Genomic DNA, 19,152 nt, shown 5'->3' with positions numbered 1-19,152 from the left:
TATCTCTCTGGAGAAGTGCTCAAATGGGACCTGGAGGTGGATTTGGAGAATGAAAAGACGTTTTACATAGTGCACTGAGTATTGTTTCTGTGACCCAAATAAAGACAACTTATTAAAATCCCAAATTCTGCTTTGCTATTTTCTTCAAACTGTCTACACACACAAACTATAACTCCTAAGTTTTATAGGAAAAGTAGATAACAGTGAAAGATGAATTGATCCCTTTTCCTTTAAACCCTCATTTTCCTGGCGTGTGCAGCATATGCTACTTTGTTTTATATTGATTACATCAATGTAGGGAATGTAGTTTTATTTTAACAGAGAAGTGGAACGTGGCCAGTTGTGTAAATCAGTCAAGGGATGTACTGAGCTGGAAGTGCATTCTGTAATCACTAGCAACTGTTACAGTGGAATGTGAGAAAGAGGACTCAGTCCAATTTTTTTTCTCTTTGCTTTGAGTAAAGAAATAAAAATTCTTGGGGTGTGAATAAAGCTGGACTGAGATCATTGGAAGCTGATATGTTTGTGCTTTGTTCGCTGATGGGATTGAGGCAAAGTCCCTGTGAGTAATGGTAACAGGTGGTATGTTTGCTGTCAGAAGCTTGCAAGAAAAGGTAATGGAACATAGTCCAGCAGAGCACAGGAACAGCCCCTCAGCTTACGAATCCCATCTGCCTGCATGTGGTCCATATCCCTCTATCCATCTGCTTGCTCAAGATCCTGCGAATCAATTAGGAAGAGACGCACCAACACCAATGCCCTCAACCAGGCCAATATCCCCAGCATTGAGGTACTGTTCATCCTTGATCGGCTGCGATGGGCTGGGCACATCATCTCCATAACCGACACGAGACTCCCCCAAGCAGGTGCTCTCCTCCCAGCTCTGAAATGGCAGGTGAGCCCCAGGTGGAGACAGGAAGTACTTAAGGGATACCCTCAAGGCCTCACTGGGGAAGTGCAGCATTCCCACAGACACCTGGGAATCACTGGCTCTAGACTGTCCAAAGAGGAGTAGGAGCATCTGGGAAGCTGCCGAGCACCTCGAGACTTGCTGTCAGAAAAAAGTGAAAACCACAGGGAGCAGTGTAAGGAGCGCACTGCCACACTAACATTCCATCCACTCCTTCCCCAGACCCCAAGTGTAGCAGAGTCTGTGGAAGCCACATTGCACTGTACAGCCATCTATGGACTTGCGCTGAGGGTGGACAAGAGTCATCCTTGTCTGCGAGGGACCCCCTGTGATGCTGATGATGCTTCTCTGCCTCTTCAGGGGTCTGTCTAAATGCCTCTTAATCTGAATCAGAGTTCTAGCATTGGGTATTTTATTTTGTGATGAGACCTATCCTTTCATTTCAAATGATCAAATTTCTTTAAAAATCTAAGTGTGCTAATGCAGGGGTTTTGAACTGACAGCACTTCTTCCATTGGAACTTCACAAGAAACTGTGTGGTTCTGATCCCCAGACTTGCTTCAGCATGTCAATCTATAGCGACTTGATGGAGTCTGCAGTGTCAGAGACACTGCCTTTGTTACACACTGATTAATGCACAAGTTTATAAGTGCAAGGAATGAATCTTCCTATTGTATTTTGGCAACTAAACACTTAATAAAGCAATTGTGCCAGAGATCTGGGACAAAACTTGCCAAATACCTCTAAAATATAAAGTGAAATTTCTATCTTATTTCACTCCCCCTCATCTAGGTGCACTGTACCTTAAATTTAGTGGGCGGCACGGTGGCACAGTGGTTAGCACTGCTCTCACAGCGCCTGAGACCCGGGTTCAATTCCCGACTCAGGCGACTGACTGTGTGGAGTTTGCACGTTCTCCCCGTGTCTGCGTGGGTTTCCTCCGGGTGCTCCGGTTTCCTCCCACAGTCCAAAGATGTGCGGGTCAGGTGAATTGGCCATGCTAAATTGCCCGTAGTGTTAGGTAAGGGGTAAATGTAGGGGTATGGGTGGGTTGCGTGTCGGCGGGTCGGTGCGGACTTGTTGGGCCGAAGGGCCTGTTTCCACACTGTAAGTAAGCTAATCTAAATTATTCCCCCAGCTTTAAAATCACAGGCAGCCTTCTCCAGACCTCCAGGTGCTCATGAACTGGTCATTGGGATTCTTCCAAGAACAGCACAAGCCAACTTGCTTTTTAATCTATTTATTTATACTTACTTTTTTTAAAGAAACCGTTTTTGTTGTGCTTCTTGAGGTGCCAGTCTAAGTAATAACCCACCATTTGTGGCACTGATGCCAGTAAATGTCCGCAGGTACCTTGGATGGGTACGCCACCACCATTACAGTGTGGAGGACTGCATACCAAGGAAGTCAGTCCGGGTGTTCCCCAACAGGAGACCCTGCTTGAATCAGGACATACAGAACCTGCTAAAGACCAGGCGTGAGGTCTTCAGATCAGGAGACCCACTCAAATATAAGGAATCCAAGTATGACCTTCGCAGAGCCAAGGACCAATACTGATCCAAACTAGAGATCCAGTCACACGCACGGCGACTATGGAGGGACTGAATGACATCACAGGTTCTAAACAGAGACAGTGCAAGATAGCAGACAATGATATATCCCTCCCAGATCGTCTCAATGCCTTCTATGCTCGCTTTGAGCAGAATTTCAGCGGAGAGGTAACACCTATTCTGACAAGTCCTGACGAACCTATCCCAACAGTCACTGCATCAGAGGTCAGATCAGTTTTCCTTCTTGTGAATCCAAGGAAAGCGATGGGACCAGATGGATTACCAGGCCGTGCACTCGGACCATGTGCAGATCAATTGGCAGAGGTTTTCTCAGACATCTTCAATGTCTCCCTGCAGCAGGCGACTGTCCCTGCCTGTTTCAAGATGGTCAACATCATCCCTGTGCCTAAGAAGGCTCATGCAGCATGTCTCAATGACTACCGCCCAGTGGCCCTGACTTCAGTGGCCATGAAGTGTTTTGAAAGGCTGGTCATGGCATTAATCAACTCCAGCCTCCCCACTACTCTTGACCCACTCCAATTTGCCTATCGGACCAACAGATCCACATCAGATGCCATATCACTTGCCCTTCACTCCTCCCTAGAACATCTTGACACCAAGAACAGGTATATAAGAATCCTACTCATTGGCTACAGTTCAGCCTTCAACACTATTATCCTCTCGAGGCTGATGACAAAACTTAGTGATCTTGGACTCAGCCCCACTCTCTACAAGGGGATCCTCAGTTTCCTGACCCACAGGACACAATTAGTGAAAACTGGGACAATATTTCACCCTCACAAACATACAACACTGGAGCACCCCAGGGGTATGTACTCAGCCCCCTACTGTACTCGCTGTATACCCCTGACTGCGTCGCCAAATACCAGACTGATGCCATTTACAGGTTCACTGATGACACCACCGGTCGAATATCAGATGGCAACGGAACAGACTACCGACAGGAGGGGGAAGACCTGGAAAAATGGTGCACTGAGAACAATCTAGCTCTCAATGCCAGCAAAACCAAGGAAGTCATTATTGACTTTCAGCAGGATGTTACTCATGCCCCCCTACACATTAACAGCACTGGGGTGGAACGGGTGGAGAATGTCAAGCTCCCAGGAGTGGTCATCCACAGCAAGCTTTCTTGGACTTTTCATGTGGACGCACTGGTTACAAAGGCCCAACAACGTCTCTTCTTCCTCAGGCAGCTGAGGAAATTTGGCATGATGGCGAATACCCTTACCAACTTTTATAGGTGTGCCATCAAGAGCATTCAATTTGGATGTATCACTACCTGGTATGGCAACTGTACCATTCAAGATCAGAGACAGTTACAGAGAGTGGTGAACTCGGCCCAGACAATCACAGAGGCCACCCTCCCATCTATAGAATCCATCTACCAGGCCCGCTGTCAAGGAAAGGCCGCCTCAAAGCATTCTCAAAGATCCATCCCACCCTGGCAATATTTTTCTACAACCTCTACCATCGGGGAGAAGGTACAGAAGCCTGAACACACGCACCAGCCGGTTTTGTAACAGTTTCTACCCTACTGTTGTTAGAATACTGAATGGACTCTCAAACTCTTAACATTCGCCCGTCCTTGTGTTTTTGATTTTGCTGCTGTTTTCCTATTATATACTATCTACGCGACTTAACTGTGCTCTGCCCGTATTACTCGCAAGGCAAAGCTTTTCACTGTGCCTCGGTACACGTGACAATAAATTCAATTCAATTCATGCTAGACTGCACCATCCAAGCACAGTATGTGTGATAGAGTAATAAGATAGCACTATCAGCCCTAGTGAAGTCCTACCTTTTGTAGAAGATGAAATTGAGGTGTCAATTTAATTGCTGGCTACAATTCTGCCTCTGCTGAATCTGTTCTAAAGGGAAAGCGTATAATCAGGATTTCAGTAATGCCATTTACTTGTGTTTACAAACTGTGACTGGGTTTTGATGGGGGGAAACAGGAGGAGGTCATTAGAGAAAGATGCAGCTTTACTCTTTGGTGGATTCCCTTTCTTCTCATTGTGCCTCAGTGATAGGCTGCTGTCTCCCACCTCCTGTGAATTTTCAACCCAGTAGTTTTGATTGGCTTTTTTGGAATGCATTCTGCACACCGAGTGCCACATGAAAGACAACTGATGCAAACTAATAATGCAAGTCTGCATTAGAATCATTGATTTGTAAATCGACATTCATCATTGAGCCCACTTTTTGCGGAAGGCCTGGCCTCATATTCCAGCTTCATTGACCATCTGCTCATTTTTTTTCTCTGAATCAGAAGAGATAATGGCAGATGGTGAGGTCAGAAAGTTCATATTCCTTGGTTACACAGTGTGTGCTGTTCATAAAAATGTGTGGTGGCTGCCTATTGCTCTCAGCATCTTGTGAGGTTATGAGAACAGCAGCGATTTTGGCGCTGTCTGCTCCTGATAGAATATTCCGGGTCAGTGGCAACAAATCTTTTTTTATTTGCTAATAACCCATCATAATGAGAACCATAGCATAATGAATGAATGTTCTCTGTGCACTCAATATTGAACAATGCTTGATGGAAAATGGTCTAAAATATGAGCATTGTTTTCATCTCATGTTCTACATACTGTACTGAGTAATACAATGACATTTGTTGTTATATTTGAAAGAGCGTTACGCACAGTTTTAGTAATATGTCTCTGATTTTATTTCTTTATCATACTCTAACGCTGAAGCAAAATAATTCAGGTGTTTAACCCAGATCTGCCTAGCACTGTAATGCTATGAATTTGCATAGCTTGATCTATTGTTTGAAATTTGAAATATCTTTCAGAAAGAAGATTTGTTGTTTTTTTTTGTTTTTGTCCATGCTACAGTGTGGGGCTTTAGTAATGGGAATGAAAGAAGTGAAGATTCATTGAAACACACATTTCTCCTTGATCTACAGGAAGGCGAACCACAGTTTCAATAATTGACAAATGGATCTGTATCAACGTGGCATCAATTATGTCTAATTGACTGTCACCTGCACTGTTCAATTTCAAACAGTCCTGCCCTGTTTTCAGTTGAAAGAATAAAGTTGTGCACTTGAAATTCATAAAATGAATTTGAGTTGTTAGAATTCTTCACACACTCAGGATTATTTATCAAATGTTTTTCAATTGCAGAGTCACTTCTAATGATAGATGAATAGGCCTAAGGCCACCCTGTCAGATGCTGAAAAGTCTCCCTCAGATAACAGCAAGTTATCTCAAAGGTTTATGTCACAGTTGAACTTAGTTGTTTCATGCTGCTGCTGTGCAGTAGCAACATGAACGGTGTGTTGTTACTGACAGGCGGCTGCCATCATGCCAGAAAGACAATTGAGTAACATGTTATACGATTTGCAGTGCCAGAATGATGCTAGATGTGCGGGCTGTCTGATGCAAAAGGTAGTGTTTCTTATCAAACACCATTTCTCTTCTGCTGTTTGCAAAAAGCAAGGAACTGACAGTGCTCAAACTTTCAAAATTCAGCACTGGGACGTATCTCTGTCTGTGGACATTTGCAACATTATCTTGGAATTACTCTTAACATCCAGTTTAGGATTTTCAGTTAGTCTCGCAGTATGTTGCGTTCTTGTTTATACTGGAAGCAACTTACATTTAATGCAAAGAATCTTGTTCATTGCCGACAGAAAATGTACAGAATTGAATAAAAATGAAATACTTTGTGTTGAAAGTCTGAAAGAAATATAGAAAATGCTGGAGAAACTCGTCTTCTGAGTAATACCAGAGTCTTAATGTTACCTGTCTTTCTCTTTCCACAGATACTGCCGGACCTGCTGAGTTTCTCCATAACTGTTTGTTTCAGAAAATGTACACATACTGCTCCTGTTCCAACTCACCAAAGTAAATGGCAGTCATTGGCTGGTTCATTTCTCTCGGCAATGTCTTGACCAATCAAAGTCAACCTGCTTGGTTTAAAATTTAAACAAAGTGAAGCAGTTAACTGTCAGTCATCATTATTTGGTATATTCTGATAAGCCTCTACCAATCAGAATCCACTTGCTAACCAATTAGCAGTCTGTTCACATATAAATGTTGGTTCACCCCTTAGTTTAGATATTTGTTGTGAATTGTCATGAATGACCAACAAAGAAGCTTTGGCAAAATGTCTTTTTCTTTTGTAAACAATATTCATGCTTAAAACTACTGCAAGGATTTTCTTTAAGAAGTGCAGATTTACAAGATCCACAGTGCATGATTAATTAGAGAACATTAATTAATGGAGTTTAGAAGATAAATTTTCAAAGGTCGGGATCTTTGGGATAGTCAGGATTATGGAATCCCTACTGTACAGATAGAGAGTCTACTTCAGTCCGTTGAGTCTGCACTGCCTGTCCGAAGATCATCCTACCCAGACCCATCATTTCACCCCATGGCCAAACCAATTAACCTGCTAATCCCTGGACAGGGCAATTTAGCATGGCTAATCCACCTAAACTGCACATCTTTGAACTGTGGGAGGAAATTGGAGCACCCAGAGGAAACCCACACATATATGAGAAAACCCAAGGCTGGAATCAAACCAAGGTCCCTGGTTGCTATGTAGCAGCAGTGCTAACTACTCTTCCATCATTCCAACCTTAAGGATCAGGATTGGAAATTGTTTGGCCTATACTTGGCATCACAGGCCTGGCTCCAAACCATTTTAATTAATCTTAGAAGTATTAATACAGTTGACAAATTCAAGCAAGTCTATAATATATAGGTCAGATATGAAATAACTATTAGATCAGTAATGTGAGAAGGGGCTACCTAGAGCATGTTGAAATCAGGAAAAATTGCTCCATTCTCAGTGTCTTCTTTCTGCTTGCTTTGTCCTGGAATGTGGCAGGCACTTTGAGTGTTTTGGAGTTGCACTCATCCAGGTAAGTGGGAAGTAGTCCATCTCACTCCTGACCTGAGTCTGGATTAGGAAGCCTCAATCATGTGGCACTGGGAGTTACAACCAAATAGAGATGATCAAGGCTAGCAGTCTGTGTAGATGGATACATAGCAGGTCTGATGTTCTTGCAGACCAACTGCAGTTTATTCCTTCTTCCTTGAGATGTAACATGTTTTAAAATCTTTTTGAAGTCATTGTTCCATCTGTTATTTTACACTATCTCTTGAGTTAATTTTTATCTTTGGGTTATGCTGCTCCCTGTCTCGCATTCAGTATGCCTTTGTGAGACATGCTCTTAATATAAGCACTGTATCAACATGTGACTGGAGGATATAAAGATCACCTGCTCCAAGTTCCCTGTGTCACTTGAAGCAGAACACTATTTAAAACCTCCTCCTCTGTTTTATCCTATAGATTAAAAATGACCCAGAAACTCATGTGCCCAAACTTTGTAATGTTTGTACGTAATAGTTGAAACAAATGTCTCTTAGATTTGTTAATGGCATGCTGTGCTCTTATGTTTTGAGAGATAGCATAGACATTGCACCATCTAGAAAAATACCCTGCTGGTGGCAAACTCTTACCAGGTACTGTTTTATACTTCTGAATGGACAATCAATTGGTTTATTTTAATCTTTTAGATTATCATAGAAGCATAGATTTTCTAGTAAAGAAGGAGGCCATTCAATCCATCGTGTCTGTCCTGGCTCCCAAGACAGCTACCCAACCGGTCACCTTTGCCAGCCCTATCTTTGTAGCCCTCTGAATTAATAACTTTCAAATACATATGCAGCTCCTTTTGAAACCTTCTATGGAATCTTCCTCCACCACTCTCCCAGGCAGCGCATTCCAAATCCTAACAACTCTCTGAGTAAAGAAGTTTTTCCTCATCTCTCAGCTCTCTTGAAATTATGACCCCTCATCACCAACATTCCAACAATTGGAAACACGACATCCTTCTTAACCCTGTCAAAATTGTTCATTAGTTTGAACACCTTGATAAGATCATCTCTTAATCTTCTCAGCTCCAAGGAAACTAAGCTCAATTTCTCTCATTTTTCCTTGTATCTAAAATCTCTCATTCCTGGTATTATTACTGGTATCAGTACATCTCTTTGAACTCTGTCCAGAGTTTTAACATCCTTCCTTAAATAGGATGTCTGGAACTGAACACACTTCTCCAGATGAGTCTGACCAATGATTTGTAGAGGTGTACTTCCTTGCTTATATACTCTCTGCCTCTATATATAAACCTGAGGATTCTATAAGCCTTCGTAACAGCTGTTTCAACTTGCCTGGTCACCTTCAGAGATTTATGCACTTGAACCCAGAGATCCCTCTGCTCCTGTACCCCCCCTCAAAGTTCTGAGGAAGGGTCACTCGATCCAAAATGTTAACACTGATTTCTCTTCACAGATGCTGCTATGCCTGCTGCGATTTTCTAGCAACTTGTGTTTGAGTTTCTGTACCATCGTGCCTGCATTGTCTTTGCATGTTACTTCTAATCAAATACATTAGATCGCATTTCTCTGCACTGAAATTCATTCGCAAGGTGTCTACCCATTTGTCCGACATGTTAATGTCCTTCTGAAATTACTCTGCATCATCCTCACAATTCACTACTCTCCCTAGCTTAGTATCCTCTGCAAATGTCAATATTTGCCCTCAATATCCACCTCAGAATTGCTTATATATATATATATATATATATATCAGAAAAAGCAAGAGTCGCAACACTGATCCCTGGGGAGTACCACTTTCAACTTGTCTCCAATCTGAGAAATGCCCATCTATACCTACCCTAGGTTTCCGATCTTCTATCAGCTTCTCATCCGTGCTGCTTAACACCCTTCAATCCCAAGTCTTTCTAATTTGCTAACCAACCTGCCATGTGACACTGTGAGAAATGCTTTCTCAAAGTCCAAATACACAGCATCCATAGCAGTACCCTCATCCACTGACTCTGTCACCACGTCAAAGGACTCAATTCGGTTTGTCAGACATGACCAGCCCTTGACAAAGCCACGTTGACTGTAACTTTTCTCAAAGTGTATGTTTATCTTATCCTGTATTATGGCCTCCCATCAGTTTTCCCCACTAGTGACACCAAACTGACTGGTCTGCTGTTTCCTGGATTATCCTTTGCCCCTTAGTGAAACAACAGCATCGCATTTACAATCCCCCAGTGCCCTAGGACTAATCCTGTATTCAGAGATGCCTGGAAAATGTCTGTCAACAGGTCTTAAATTTGCTCTCTTACGTCTCTCAGCAAATGAGGATGCATCCCATCCAGGCTTGGTAACCTCTCTACCTGGGTGCTGCCAGCCTTTCTAGCATATTTTCTTTATCCATCCTAATTTATTCAGTTGTTCAACACCCACATTTTCAACTTGGCTATTGTTACCATTTTCTAACTTAGTAAAGATGGAAGTAAAATGCTCATTTGGAACCTCTGCACCCTATTCCCTTTCTTTCAGCTCCCTATGGGGCCTACTCTATCCTTCACTAATCTTTTACTATTATAATTCTATCCTATTCTAATATTTCCCTTCTAGTATTGTACTCTTTATAATACTTCCTCCCTTCGACATTCCAGCCTGGCATATTGAAATCAAGATTCTTGGTATCCATGGGTGAATTGCTCCATTTAATTATCATGTATAAATGTTTAGTGCAGAGTGCAACTTAATACCTCCACTAAAAAAAAGTGGTTAGAAAATTTCGCACAAATGTACTAAGTGATTATCCCATAATATAATGACCTTACTCCTACTGTTTCACATTATTTCCATTGTTCACTTCATATTTTTGTGTTTTTCCTACCCACCTTTAGATTCTCAGCCATAAGGCTGTAGTTTATGAAAATGGCAAGGATCCCTACTAGGGCTCCAAATAGAGGTCAAGGAAAGGCAAAAGCGTTTTGACAGTCACTGTGACCCTGTAGGGCCATATGCTGTTGGTAGCAGTCAATTGAGTGGCTCCCATTGGAGTTGCCATTGCTATTAAGGACACCTGCCACCCAGCCCCAAGAGCCTCTGGCCAAATGCAAGTGTCAGCAGTTCTAAGGCTGCCACTGGACGTGTCAACCATTGCTGGGACCGCTCTCACAAGGTGAGAGCAACTCTTATGTGAGGTACAAGAGGATGGCCAGAGTGAGGGTAGGGTCAAAATGTGGGGTGCTGGAAAAGCTCCCTTCCTCCTCCAACTCCAAGTACAAGTTCCCTCCACACTAAATTGAGTGCTATCAGCAGGCGCACAGAGAGGGGAGCCAGCAGGTAAGCGAAGACCAGCTTAAATTAATGTTTTTCTTTTCGCAGTCTTTTTTTTTCAACTAGGAGCGGGAACCTGGAAGTCGTCAACAGAGGCTTCTGAGAAGGTAAGAAGTTTGAGTGGAGAAGGACTCAGTCGGCTGAACAGGTAAGCTACTTAGTGTTCTTGTTTTGGAGACGAAGTGTACAGTCATGGCAGTGCAGGCAGTTGAATGTTCCTCCTGCAGGATGTTTGAGGTAGGGGTGACCACCGATACTCCTGCCGACTTCACCTGCAGGAAATGCAGCCAGCTCCAGCTCCTCACAGACCGCGTTAGGGAACTGGAGCTGGAGTTGGATGAACTGAGGATTATTCGAGAGGCTGAGAAGGTGATAGATAGAAGCTACAGGGACATAGTTACGCCAGAGAACAGAGGTAGCTGGGTAACGGTTAGAGGTGGGAAGGGGAGGAAGCAGGCAGTGCAGGGATCCCCTGTGGTCGTTCCCCTCAACAATAAGTATACCGCTTTGGATACTGTTTGGGGGAACGGCCTAGCAGGGGTAAGCTGCAGTGACCGGGTCTCTGGCACAAGGTCCAGCTCTGAGGCTCAGAAGGGAAAGGGGGAGAGGAGGAGAGCGCTAGTTATAGGCGACTCTATAGTTAGAGGGACAGACAGGCAGTTCTGTTGACATGGGCGAGACTCTCAGATGGTTTGTTGCCTCCCGGGTGCCAGGGTCCGAGATGTCTCGGACTGTGTCTTTAGACTCCTTAAGAGGGAGAGTGTGCAGCCAGAAGTCGTGGTGCACATTGGCACCAACGACATAGGTAGGAAGAGGGGTGGGGAGGTCATTCAAGAGCTCAGGGAATTAGACTGGAAACTAAAAGCTAGGACGGACAGAGTCGTCATCTCTGGGTTGTTGCCGGTGCCACGTGACAGTGAGGCAAGGAATAGGGAAAGAGTGCAGTTGAACACGTGGCTGCAAGGATGGTGTAGGAGGGAGGGATTCAGGTATTTGGACAATTGGACTGCATTCTGGGGAAGGTGGGACCTGTACAAACAGGACGGGTTGCACCTGAACCAGAAGGGCACCAATATCCTGGGGGGTAGGTTTGCTAGCACTCTTCGGGGGGGGTTTGAACTAATTTGGCAGGGGGATGGGATCCGGACTTGTAGTTCAGCAAGTAGTTAGCTGTTTTTCAGGAGGTCCAAGAATATAGGGAGGCTGTGGAGAAGGTAGCACTGACAGGGAATATTCGCAGACACAGAGATGGGCTCAAGTGCGTATACTTCAACGCAAGGAGTATCAGAAATAAGGTAGGTGAACTTAAGGTAAACGTGGATAGAAGAGGGACAGGAATGGTTGTCGGAGGTTCCTGGTTACAGATGTTTCAATAAGATTGGGGGGTGGTAAAAAAGGAGGGGGGTGTGGCGTTGCTAATTAGAAATGGTATAATGGCTGCAGAAAGGCAGTTCGAGGGGGATTTGCCTTTGGAGGTAGTATGGGCTGAAGTCAGAAATAGGAAAGGAGAGTCACCTTGTTGGGTGTTTACTATAGGCCCCCCAATAGCAGCAGAGATGTGGAGAAACAGATTTTGGAAAGGTGCAGAAGCCACAGGGTAGTAATCATGGGCAATTTCAACTTCCCAAATATTGATTAGAAGCTCTTTAGGTCAAGTAGATTGGACGGGGCGGTGTTTGTGCAGTATATCCAGGAAGCTTTTCTAACTCGGTATGTAGATTGTCCGACCAGAGGGGAGACCATATTGGATTTGGGCTTGTTGGGTGAGCATTTTGGTGATGGTGACCACAATTCTGTGACTTTCACCTTGGTTATGGAAAGAGATAGGTGCCTGCAGCAGGGCAGGCTTTACAATTGGGGGAAGAGTAAATACGATGCTGCAAGACAGAATCTGAGGAGCGTAAATTGGGAGCATAGGCTGTCAGGGAAGGATGTCGTTGAAATGTGGAACTTTTTCAAGGAACAGATATGACGTGTCCTTGATATGTATGTACCTGTCAGGCAGGAAAGAGATGGTCGTGTGATGGAACCTTGGTTGACGTGGGAGGTTGGATGTCTTGTAAGGAGGAAGAAGGAGGCTTACATAAGGTTGAGGAAACAAGATTCAGACAGAGCATTGGAGGGATACAGGATAGCCAGGAGGGAGCTGAAGCAAGGGATTAGGAGAGCTAGGAGAGGGCATGAAAAATCTTTGGCGGGTAAGATCAAGGATAGCCCCAAGGCCTTTTATGCGTATGTGAGAAACATGAGAATGATGAGAACGAGGGTAGGTCCGATCAAGGACAGTAGTGGGAGACTGTGTATTGAGTCGGAAGATTTAGGAGAGGTCTTGAATGAGTATTTTTCTTCAGTATTTACAAGTGAGAGGGACCGTATTGTTGAAGAGGAGAGTATGAAACGGACTGGTCAGCTAGAGGAGATACTTGTTAGGAAAGAAGATGTGTTGGGAATTTTGAAAAACTTGAGGATAGACAAGTCCCCCGGGCCTGACGGGATATATCCTAGGATTATGTGGGAAGCAAGAGAGGAAATTGCAGAACCGTTGGCAATGATCTTTTCGTCTTCACTGTCAATGGGGGTGGTGCCAGGGGACTGGAGAGTGGCGAATGTTGTGCCCTGTTCAAAAAAGGGAACAGGGATAACCCCGGGAATTACAGGCCAGTTAGTCTTACTTCGGTGGTAGGCAAAGTAATGGAAAGGGTACTGAGGGATAGGATTTATGAGTATCTGGAAAGACACTGCTTGATTAGGGACAGCCAGCACGGATTTGTGAGGGGTTGGTCTTGCCTTACAAGTCTAATTGAATTCTTTGAGGTGACCAAGCATGTGGATGAGGGTAGAGCAGTGGATGTAGTATACATGGATTTTAGTAAGGCATTTGATAAGGTTCCCCATGGTAGGCTTATGCGGAAAGTCAGGAGGCATGGGAGAGTGGGAAGTTTGGCCAGTTGGATAGAGAACTGGCTAACCGGTCGAAGTCAGAGAGTGGTGGTAGATGGTAAATATTCAGCCTGGAGCCCAGTTACAAGTGGAGTTCCGCTGGGATCAGTTCTGGGTCCTCTCCTGTTTGTAATTTTTATTAATGACTTGGAAGAAGGAGTCGAAGGGTGGGTCAGTAAATTTGCAGACGATACGAAGATTGCTGGAGTTGTGGATAGTGAGGAGGGCTGTTGTTGGCTGCAAAGGGACTTAGATATGATGCAGAGCCGGGCTGAGGAGCGGCAGATGGAGTTCAACCCTGTCAAGTGTGAGGTTGTCCATTTTGGAAGGGCAAATAAGAATGCGGAATACAGGGTTAACGGTAGGGTTCTTAGTAAGGTGGAGGAGCAGAGGGATCTTGGGGTCTATGTTCATAGCTCTTTGAAAGTTGCCACTCAGGTGGATAGAGCTTGTAAGAAGGCCTATGTGTATTAGCGTTCATTAGCAGAGGGATTGAATTCAAGAGTCGTGAGGTGATGTTGCAGCTGTACAGGACCTTGGTAAGGCCACATTTGGAGTACTGTGTGCAGTTCTGGTCACCTCACTTTAGGAAATATGTGGAAGCTTTGGAGAGGGTGCAGAGGAGATTTACCAGGATGTTGCCTGGAATGGAGAATAGGTCGTACGAGGATAGGTTGAGAGTACTAGGCCTTTTCTCATTGGAACGGCAAAGGATGAGGGGTAACTTGATAGAGGTTTATAAGATGATCAGGAGAATAGATAGAGTAGACAGTCAGAGACTTTTTCCCTAGGTGCAACAGAATGTTATAAGGGGACATAAATTTAAGGAGAAGGGTGGAAGGTATAGGGGGGATGTCAGGGATAAGTTCTTTACCCAGAGAGTGGTGGGGGCATGGAATGCGCTGCCTGTGGGAGTGGCAGCGTCAGAATCATTGGTGACCTTTAAGCGACAATTGGATAGGTACATGGATAGGTGCTTAAGCTAGGACAAATGTTCGGCACAACATCGTGGGCCGAAGGGCCTGTTCTGTGCTGTATTGTTCTTTGTTCTATGTTCCCTGATCAGCCCTACCCTTATTCTAGGAGAAAGTGAGGACTGCAGATGCTGGAGATCAGAGTCAAAGCATGTGGCGCTGGAAAAGCACAGCAGGTCAGGCAGCATCCGAGCAGCAGGAGAGTTGACATGATGAAGAGCTTATGCTCAAAACGTTGACTCTCTTGCTCCTCAGATGTTGCTTGACCAGCTGTGCTTTTCCAACACCCCACATTTTGACCCTACCCTCACTCTGGCCATCCTCTTGTTCCTCACATAAGAGTTGCTCTCACCTTGTGAGAGCGGTCCAAGCAATGGTTGACATGTCCAGTGGCAGCCTTGGAACTGCTGACACTTGCATTTGGCCAGAGGCTCTTGGGGCTGGGTGGCAGGTGTCCTTAATGAACACTTTGTTTCAGTATTCACTACTGAGAGGGACCTTGACGTTTCTGAGGACCGCGTGAAACAGACTGTCATGCTAGAACTGCTTGAAATTAAGAAGGAGGATGTGCTGAAAATTTTGAAAGATATAAGGATAGATAAGTCCCCTGGGCCAGATGGGAAATACCCTAGGTTACTACAAGAAGCAAGAGAAGAGATTGTTGCACCTTTGACAATGATCTTTGCATCCTCACTGTCCTCTGGAGTAATGGCAGATGACAGTCCAGTCCGTCTCATGTCTTTGGTGGGTAAAACTTTGGAGAGGATCCTGAGAGGCAGGATTTATGATTACTTGGAAAACCATAGTTTGATTAGAGATAGTCAGCATGGCTTTGTAAGGGGCAGGTCATGCCTCACAAATTTAGAACATAGAACATTACAGCACAGTACAGGCCCTTTAGCCTTCAATGTTGCGTCGACCTGTGGAACCAATCTGATGCCTATCAATCCTACCCTGTTCCATTTTATTCAATGTTTATCCAATGACCATTTACATGCCCTCGAAGTTGCCAAGTCTACTACTGTTGCAGGCAGTGCGTTCCACGCCCCAACTATTCTCTGAGTAAAGAAATTACCTCTGACATCTGTCCTGTATCTATCACCACTCATTTTAAAGCTATGTCCCCTCGTGCTAGCCATCACCATCCAAGGAAAAATGCTCTCACTGTCCACCCTATTTAACCCTCTGATTATCTTCTATGTCTCAATTAAGTCACCTCTTGATCGTCTTCTAATAAAAATAGCCTCAAGCCCCTCCGCCTTTCCTCATAAGATCTTCCCTCCATTCCAAACCTTATTGAATTCTTTGAGGATGTGACAAAACACATTGATGAAGATAGAGCAGTGGATGTAGTGTATTTGGATTTTAGCAAGGTGCTTGATAAGGTTCCCCGTGGTAGGCTCATTCAGAAAGTAAGGAGGCCTGACATACAGGGAAATCTGGCTGTCTGGATACAGAATTGGTGGGCCCATTGAAGACGCAGGGTGGTGGTAGGTGGAAAGTATTCAGCTTGGAGCTTGGTCACCAATGGTGTTCCGCAGGGATCTGTTCTAGGACTGCTGCTGTTTGTGATTTTTGTAAGTGAGTTGGACAAGGAAGTGGAAGGGTGGGTTAGTCTGATGACACCAAAGTTGGTGGATTTGTGGATAGTGTGGCAAGCTGTTGTAGGTTGCAATGGACATTGACAGGATGCAGAACTGGACTGAGAGGTGGCAGATGGAGTTCAACCTGGAAAGGTCTGAAGCGATTCTTTTTGAAAGGTCGAATTTGAATGCAGGTTACAGGGTTAAAGCAGAATTCTTGGAAGTGTGGAGGAACAGAGGGATCTTGGGGTCCATGTCCATAGATCCCTCAAAGTTGCCACCCAAGTTGATTAGGTTTTTAAGAATGTTTTTATTGTATTTTGGCTTTTGTTAGCAGGGGGATTGAGTTTAAGAGCTGTGAGTTGTGCTACATTTCAACAGAGCCTGATTAGACCACACTTGAAATATTGTGTTCAGTTCTGGTCACCTCATTATAGGAAAAATATTTGAGAGGGTGCGGAGGAGATTTACCAGGATGCTGCCTGGACTAGAGGGCATGTCTCGTGAAGGGAGCTGGGGCTTTTCTCATTGGAGTGAAGAAGGATGAGAGGTGTTTTGATAGAGGTGTGCAAGATGATGAGAGGCATAGATAGAGTGAATAGACAGAGATTTTTTCCCAGAGGGGAAATGTCTATCATGTGGGGCCATAATTTTAAGTTGATTGGAGGAATGTTTAGGGAAGATTTCAGAGGTAGGTTCTTTATACTGAGAGTGACAGGTGTGTGGAATGCACTGCCAGAATGGTAGTGGGGTCAGATACATTAGGGACATTGAAGTGATTCTTGGATAGGCACATGAAGGATATGTAGGTTAATCTTACAGTAGGATAAAAGGTTGTCACAACATCGAGATCCAAAGGGGCTGTACTATTCTACGCTCTAAGGTGAGGGAGCATTGATGGGCATTCGCATGGAGCCAGGTGAGTGGGTTGTGGTGGCATCTGCAGCAGTCAGACACTAGCAGAGAGGGTTTGGTGAGTACTTAGCGATATTAGAAGATCCAAACAGAGTGTCCCATGCAACCGTGACTCTCGGGGAAAGTTAGATGAATCACATAATTGGCCACAAGTGACTCAGTTGGAATCTGGGTCAGTGAACTACATGCCATCTTTCTTCCTCCCAGCCATCTGGCACACGAGTGTACAAATACCATGTCAGTGAAACAACGTTCCCATCTGGCGAAGTCTGTCCTCAGAGGTTTCAAATATCCAGCCCACTGTATCTCAGATCAATCTCACAGATGAATCTCCAATTTCTGCTCGGTCAAGAGGATTTCATGAGCGTAGAGATCAGCTTTTGCAATGATGCCCAAGAAAATGAACTGAACGATATCTTCGCATAAACCGCATCATCTGCTGACATTTCCGCCACCACCAAATGGACCCCACCACCAGGGATATATTTCCCTCCCCACCCCTTTCTGTTTTCCGCAAAGACCCTTCCCTCCGGGACTACCTGGTCAGGTCCACGTCCCCCAACACCCCACCCTCCCATCCCGGCACTTTCCCCTGCCATGCAGGAGTCGCAAAACCTGCACCCACACCTCCTCCCTCACCTCCATCCAAGGCCCCAAAGTAGCCTTCCACATCCATCAAAGTTTAACCTGCACATCCACCAATATCATTTATTGTATCCGTTGCTCCCGATGCGGTTTCCTCTACATTGGGGAGACTTGATGCCTTCTCGCAGAGCGCTTTAAGGAACATCTCTGGGACACCTGCACCAATCAATCCCACCACCCCATGGCTGAACACTCCAACTCACCCCTCCCACTCTGCTGAGGACATGCAGGCCCTCGGCCTCCTGTATTGCCGCTTCCTCACCACCCAACGCCTGGAGGAAGAACGCCTTATTTTCCACTTCGGAACCCTTCAACCCCAGGGCATCAATGTGGACTTCACCAGTTTCCTCACTTCCCCTCCCCCCCCACCTTACCCCAGTTCCAACCTTCCAGTTCAGCACCATCCTCATGACCTGTTCCACCTGTCAATCTTCCTTCCCACTTATCCGCTCGACCCTCCTCTCTGACCTATCACCTTTGACCCCACCTCCATCCACCTATTGCACTCCCAACTACCTTCTACCTAGCGGCACCCCTCCCCCTCCCATTTATCTCTTCATCCCCAAGGCTCCCAGCCTCATTCCTGATGAAGGGCTCCGGCCCGAAATGTCGATTTTCCTGCTTCTCGGATGCTGCCTGACCTGCTGTGCTTTTCCAGCAACACACTGTCAACTCTGTTTCTAGTCTGTCAGTTTTGATAGAATGTACCTGCATTTCTGATGTATCAGTAACATAGTGAACTGTCCCAACAATTTCTAAGAATCATTAGCAGACAAAAGCTGACTTTCAGCCCTGGGGCAGGTAACCACTTATAAAAGAGGTGAGTTCAATGCAGCTAAATGTGAGGTGATGCACTTTGGGAAGAATAACAGGAAGGCAGAGTACTGGGTAAATGGAAAGATTCTTGGTAGTGTGGATGTGCAGAGGGATCTTGGAGTCCACGTACATAGATCCCTGAAAGTTGCCACCCAGGTGGATAGTGCTGTTAAGAAGGCATACGGTGTGTTAGGTTTCATTGGTAGAGGGATTGAGTTCTGGAGCCGCAATATCATGCTGCAACTATACAAGACGCTAGTGAGGCCACACTTGGAATATTGTGTACAGTTCTGGTCCCCATATTCTGGGAAGGATGTGGAAGCATTGGAAAAGGTGCAGAGTAGATTTACCAGGATGTTGCCTGGTCTGGAGGGAAGGTCTTATGAGGAAAGGCTGAGAGACTTGGGTCTGTTCTCATTGGAAAGAAGAAGGCTAAGAGGGGATTTGATAGAGACATACAAGATGATTAGAGGATTAGATAGGGTAGATAGTGAAAGTCTTTTTCCTAGGGTGATGACGTCAACGTGTATGAGGGGGCATAACTACAAATTGAGGGGCGATAGATTTAAGACAGATGTCAGAGGCCGGTTCTTTACGCAGAGAGTAGTAAGGGTGTGGAATGCCCTCCCTGCTGAT

At 45.0% G+C, this 19,152-nt stretch overlaps 1 protein-coding gene across 5 annotated transcripts in view; it reads left to right on the top strand.

Annotated features, from left to right (window-relative positions):
* The window catches only part of LOC132821757 (transcription factor Dp-2-like), a 207,160-nt gene that overhangs the window by 20,094 nt on the left and 167,914 nt on the right, over positions 1 to 19,152 (top strand). For 2 of the 5 annotated variants that reach the window (XM_060834497.1, XM_060834496.1), the window contains exon 2: positions 10,692 to 10,750. The exons of the other annotated variants lie outside the window; for them this stretch is intronic. The gene's annotated coding sequence lies outside the window, so the exon portion shown is untranslated. The remainder of the gene's footprint in view (positions 1 to 10,691; positions 10,751 to 19,152) is intronic. 5 annotated transcript variants of the gene reach the window in all.

This window comes from Hemiscyllium ocellatum, chromosome 13 (genome assembly GCF_020745735.1).
Source record: "Hemiscyllium ocellatum isolate sHemOce1 chromosome 13, sHemOce1.pat.X.cur, whole genome shotgun sequence".
NCBI classification, from domain to species: domain Eukaryota; kingdom Metazoa; phylum Chordata; class Chondrichthyes; order Orectolobiformes; family Hemiscylliidae; genus Hemiscyllium; species Hemiscyllium ocellatum.
The sequence above is the reverse complement of the archived record's forward strand: the minus strand, read 5'-3'. Positions and strand labels throughout refer to the sequence as shown.